The sequence below is a fragment of the Carya illinoinensis genome, chromosome 6 (genome assembly GCF_018687715.1).
Source record: "Carya illinoinensis cultivar Pawnee chromosome 6, C.illinoinensisPawnee_v1, whole genome shotgun sequence".
NCBI classification, from domain to species: Eukaryota; Viridiplantae; Streptophyta; class Magnoliopsida; order Fagales; family Juglandaceae; genus Carya; species Carya illinoinensis.
Genome location: NC_056757.1, coordinates 17,525,753 through 17,531,451, shown reverse-complemented (window position 1 = coordinate 17,531,451; position 5,699 = coordinate 17,525,753). Strand labels below are relative to the sequence as shown.

The following is a 5,699-nucleotide window of genomic DNA, read 5'->3' as shown; positions in this document are numbered from 1 at the left end:
GAGTGCAGAAATTCGTTTTTCCTAGGGCTGGCAGATTACTCTATCATTTTGGTTTCATATTTATCAACATTGGTTGGCTAAGTTGCTTGTTTGAGGGCTGCCAAAATTTACACCATATATAGGTTGGAAATTTCTGGAGTTTCTTGCTTCTTTAAGTTTGTCAATTCCTTGGAGTGTCGTTTCATGGATTCTCTTCTATTTCCTTGCCAATTTTTATGTGTTTGAATTCAGTTGTTTGATTGTTACAATTGAATATTACTATTTTTGATTGAAATAGTGAGAAAAGAAAGGAAAAGAAAAGAAAGGGGAAAAAAAAAAGAAAAAAAAAAGGAAAGGAAAAGAAAAGAAAAAAAAAAGAAAAAAAAATCGAAAAAAAAAATCCGAATTTTTATTTTATTTCAAAAGGGCTGCATATATCATTATAGTTGGTATATTGTCTTGTGATTACTCTTTCCCTTGTATCATTTCCTTGAGTCTTGTGTCATTTTATTCCTTCAGTGTTTTCTCTTGTTTTTGTTTCTTGGACCTAATTACTAGTTGGAATAAAAGACAAGGGTGTATTGTCTTGATTTAGTTCAATTAGTTCTGAAAGAACTTGAGTGGGAAAACTCTTGAGGTAAAAGGCAAGAGTGTGTGAGATCATTATCGGGAAAAAGCCAATTAAGTGTGAAACACGAGTGGAGTGCTATTATTTGAGTGTAAACACGTAAGATAGAGAGCATGAGGTCTTTTTCCACTAACATTCTTTTTTGTGCAGCACATACAATGACTCATTAAAGTGACTCATAACCAAAGGGGATGTCAAATAATTCATTTGTGCTGCAAGCCATGCAACAACAATTTCAGCGGTTGAACATGGTGTTGGGAGAAGTAAGGGATAGGATGGATCAACGAGGTGCAGTGATTAGAAATCTACAAAGTGAGAAAGATAGGAGGAGACATGAGCCTAGTATTGAGAATAGGCACAATAAGAATGAAGAGTATGGCGAGTCTCTTGTTGTTAGGCGTGTGATGAAGCGCTAAAATTGCATGATTAAAGTTACTTAAGCAAACAAATTGTTTAATAAAAAATGATTTAAGTACTTAATTATGCAATAGATCACATTACTTGATTCAATTGATAAATTCTAGTATTTTGGTGCTTAAAAAGATTTATAATGTAATTGTTTCACATGAAACAAGATAAGCATCTCACATAAATGCAACACAAACTCACACATGCTAAAAGCAAACAAACTCACCCAAATAAATCGGCACACATGCAGAACATGGACAGCAGCCACTACAGCAAAAGAAAGGAAAACCTGGACATCTCACATGCAATAAATCACACATGTGCAGCAGCTACTACACCAAGACAGCAGAGCAAACATTCGGACTACCAGCAGCATGGACAGCACTTGCAGAAAAATCAGAAGTTCGGTCAAACATGCAACACACATGCAGAAAAGTTACATGCAGAAAACATGGACCGAAAGCAGCAGACTTTACATTCGGCAGAGTAATGTAGAAGTTGGTGTGTGAAGAAAGTGCCGTGATTGAAGGAGAGTGGGTGAGAGCCGTGTGGTGTTGGAATTTGTCCTTAAAAGTATTAATCTGATTACGTAATTTGATGTGAGACATATGTATATATATATAATGCTGGACGACAAAAAGAAAGAGAAAGGAGGGAAGCAATCGGTTGAAAGTGAGAGGGTTACGTGGGAGATGGAGGTGGAAAGCAATTGATGTGGCTGAAGTGCAGGAGAGAGTATAGACGTGTAGGTGCTTGATTGGTGCTTGATTGATTAGTGTCATCCAAGTCGTGATTGAAGAAAGGCAAGAAGGAGACAAGAAAGTGTAGAGTGAAAGGGATAGGTGCAGAATTTTCGTGAGATAGGAATTGAGAGAGAAGGAGCTTTGGTTGATGCGAGATTGAAGAGGAGTGGGGTCGGTTTGGTAGAGAAAGAAAGTGCCGATTGGTTTAAAAAAGGAAAGAAAGGAGGGGAGTAGGAGGCGGCTAGCTGGGGTGAGATCGGCTATTGAGAGAAGGGAACGTGGGGTACGTAGGATGAAAAAGAGAAGGATAGAGTTGGGATGATTGCAGAGGGAAGTAGATAGGAAAGTCGGTGGGATTAGAAGCTGACGAAAAAGGAAGGAGCTGCTGCTGGCTTTAGACGAAAAAGAAGGAGCTGGTTTGAAGCAAACGGACTGGCTTGGATGGAAGAAGAGCTACGGAACGGACTGGTCTTTAGGGGAGTTTTTTTTTTTTTAATTCAATTTCCTGTTTTATGATCTAAATTGTTTTCATTTTAGCTTGAGTTTTATTTTAATATTATCATGGATAATGTTTACTTAATTTCTATAGTATTTGTAATAAATATGTTTGGCTAAATTTTTATACTAAGGTTAGAGGTGAAGTTTAATGATTTACATATTGTTTCCGAATCCACGTAAAATTTATTCTACGAGCTTGATCGATTGAAAGATTTTATTATTGGATATTTTGATTATCTATATACTCGTCTTGATTCATTGTGATTTCCGAATACAGTGAATGCTTGAGGAATCCCTGTGGTATTCAAATAGATTTGTAAATGTTTTAATCAATCAATCGTTCACACTCGATCATAAGCGTCTGTTTTTCTTGATCTTAAATGCTAAATCTTCCAATTAAACGAAATCATTATTCTAGTTTAATTCAAGTAAATCGATCGGAAACAATATTATAAATTATTAAACGGATCCTCGAAACCTTAGTCTTTTTCCATTCATTTTATCAATCTTCATTTGATTGCACGTTTCTTTTCGTAATTTTGTTTCATTGTCTGAATTTATTTTATTTATCACAAAAGTCAATCCCTGTGGATTCGATCCTGTAAGATACTACAACACCTGTATACTTGCAGGTAAAACTGCACTAGATTTTTGATTCATTAATTTGAGTCAAAGTTTAGTCGCAACAAGCTTTTGGCGCCGTTGCCGGGGATTGCAACGTGTGATAATTTTTTAAAAAAAAAAAATATTTAGTAATCTTTTGCTAATTCTTTTTCATATTCTTTTTGCAGGTACGATTTTTTTTACAGAAAACAGAGCATGTAACATTGCTTCCATATTCATACCATTTGAATGATCTCATGGCAACGTGATCAAACGGGTAGATTGAGAAGAGAGGACGTTGTGGAGCTGTGAACCTTTTCACAGCCTGGGTGACATCTAATTTTTTTCCCTTCTCTCTGTTTATTTTTCATGATCTTTGATTATCTGCTCTTGTTTGTATGACTAGTTGGACTAGAGACCATATATCTCGACTGTTTAGGACAGAATCACTATCATCTTTTAGCTCTGCATCATCTTCTGTAGAATCATCATCAGACACTGATAGCATCATGGCTGAAAATGAGCATCATGATAGTGAAGTGGAGAATCCAAACAGGACACTTAGAGATTATTTGCAACCTGTTAGAACTAGCACACCCTCATGCATAATTCAACCTTTGAATGCAAACAATTTTAATTTCAAACCTGGAATGATTCCATTAATTCCACATTTTCATGGCATGGATTCTGAGAACCCGTATTTGCATATCAAAGAGTTTGAAGAGGTTTGTTCTACATTCATGGACCGGACTTGCACTAAGGAGGTTATAAGGCTTAAGTTGTTCCCATTTTCTTTAAAAGATAAAGCTAAAACATGGTTGAATTCATTGAGACCTAGAACCATACGTACATGGCAAGAGATGCAAGCAGGATTTTTGAAAAAATTCTTCCCAATACAGAGGACAAATGCTTTGAAAAGACAGATCATGAATTTTTCTCAAAAGGATTCTGAAACTTTTTATCAATGTTGGGAAAGATTCAAGGATCTATTAGATTCATGTCCACACCATGGTTATGAACATTGGCGTGTGATTAGTTTTTTTTATGAAAGTTTGACACCTAAAATGCTCCAATTTGTACAAACCATGTGTAATGGAGAATTTTTTGACAAAGAGCCCGATGAGGCATTTGAATATTTTGATTATCTTGCTGAAAATGCCCAATCTTGGGACACAACTGATGTGCATGATAGGTCTAGGCAAGTTGAGTCTAGTCATGGAAAATATACTTTAAATGAAGATGATGATTTGCGTGCGAAATTAACTCTGTTGCCTAGAAAAGTGGAAGCCGTGGAATTGAAGAAAGTAAATGAAGTGCATGCTGTCCCTAAATTTTCTGAGAAGGGTGACATATGTGAGGATCGTGGGCATTCAACTGATGAATATCCCACGATCCCTGCTTTCAAGGAAGTGTTATTGGACCAATCTAATGATTCTGGTCCTTACACTAATTCTTATGATCCAGGATGGAGGAGCCACCCAAATCTCAGTTGGAGGGGTGACCAACATGTAACTTCAGCAACCTTGGCCCCGGAGCCCTCTCAACTGGCAATTCAAGCACCTCCAATGCAAAAGGAGGGATTTGAAGATACAATTCAGCAGCTGAGTATGACACTTCATCAGTTCATGCAAGTTCAAGCAACACTCAACAATCAGAATTCATTAGCAATTAATGACATACGGAGTTCCCTCACAAGAAGTGGTAAGGTGGTAGACATTCCAGCACATGAGCCATACAATTCTGATTCTTCTTTACCACTTCAAGAGACTAAGCGAATGCCGTCTGAATGGTCCACCCAAAATAAACGTCGATATCTCTCCGAGCAAAGAAAACAGTTTCAAAAATTTTGCAAATCCCGATGGAGTGGGCCGTACATTGTAAATCCCAGGGAAGTGTCTTGATTTGCTTTTCCTTCTTTACAGTTTTCTTTACTTGCTTTGTTTTTATTTGTTTGTTTGCTTTGATTTTATATTTCATGTTGATTGTTTGTTTTGCTTGCTTGGTTCTGTGCACTTTGTTTTCTGTCGTTCAATTCATTGAGGACTATGTCTCTCACTAGTTGGGGGGTGTAGACAGAAGAAAACGGTGCGTTAGTAGACACTGTAGATAGTTGAAAAAAGATTGGGTCCGTCCGTGACCTGACAAGAGTGGCTGGAGATTTGAAAAAATCGCCTGATGTTGTTGAAAAACGGGATTGGAGGCTCCGAGTTTCTAAGAAATGTCATTTCACCGAAATCACATTACTTTTTGACTTGGATGATAGCTCGTCTGGTTCTTTGTGCTATCTCTATAAAATCAGTCCTGAATTTCATCAAATCCGCATCAAGTTTTCTTCTCATCTCTATAAACTCATCTGCATTCCTTCAACATTCTCGTTTTTAAGCCTTATTTTCTTCTGTCAATGGCTCATTCCTCAAGCATTTCTCTAGATCAATTCATGAGGCATTCTGCACCTCAACCTCCTGTCCTTTCTGCAGCTACCATTAGTGCCATGTTGCAACTAGAGAATAATAGTATGGCTAATAGGTCAGACTCCGATGCTATTTATGACCTGGTGAATCTTGGGACTCGCTACTCATCCTCCATTGTTGCTTTTTCCCAGCGGGTACAAGCCAAAAACCAAGAGGTTGAAAGGCTTAAAGAACAAATTGTTGTACTTCAACGAATTTCTCAAGAGTCTCACATAAGGGAAGGAATCGAACGGCAGAAGAATAGACACTTGAAGTCTCTTTTAGATTCTTCATTCCGCTTGCCAGCTCCCATGGCTAAGGATGACCTGATGTTGTATGAAGAGCATGAGCGTCTCAAGCAGGAGGCTAAGAACCTCAAGTTTATGTAAA

At 37.4% G+C, this 5,699-nt stretch overlaps 1 non-coding gene across 1 annotated transcript; it reads right to left on the bottom strand.

Annotated features, from left to right (window-relative positions):
• Positions 1–3,765: 3,765 nt before the first annotated feature.
• LOC122314587 lies at positions 3,766–3,873 on the bottom strand. The gene has a single exon (XR_006243806.1). It is a non-coding gene; the product is annotated as a small nucleolar RNA R71 (small nucleolar RNA).
• Positions 3,874–5,699: the final 1,826 nt, after the last annotated feature.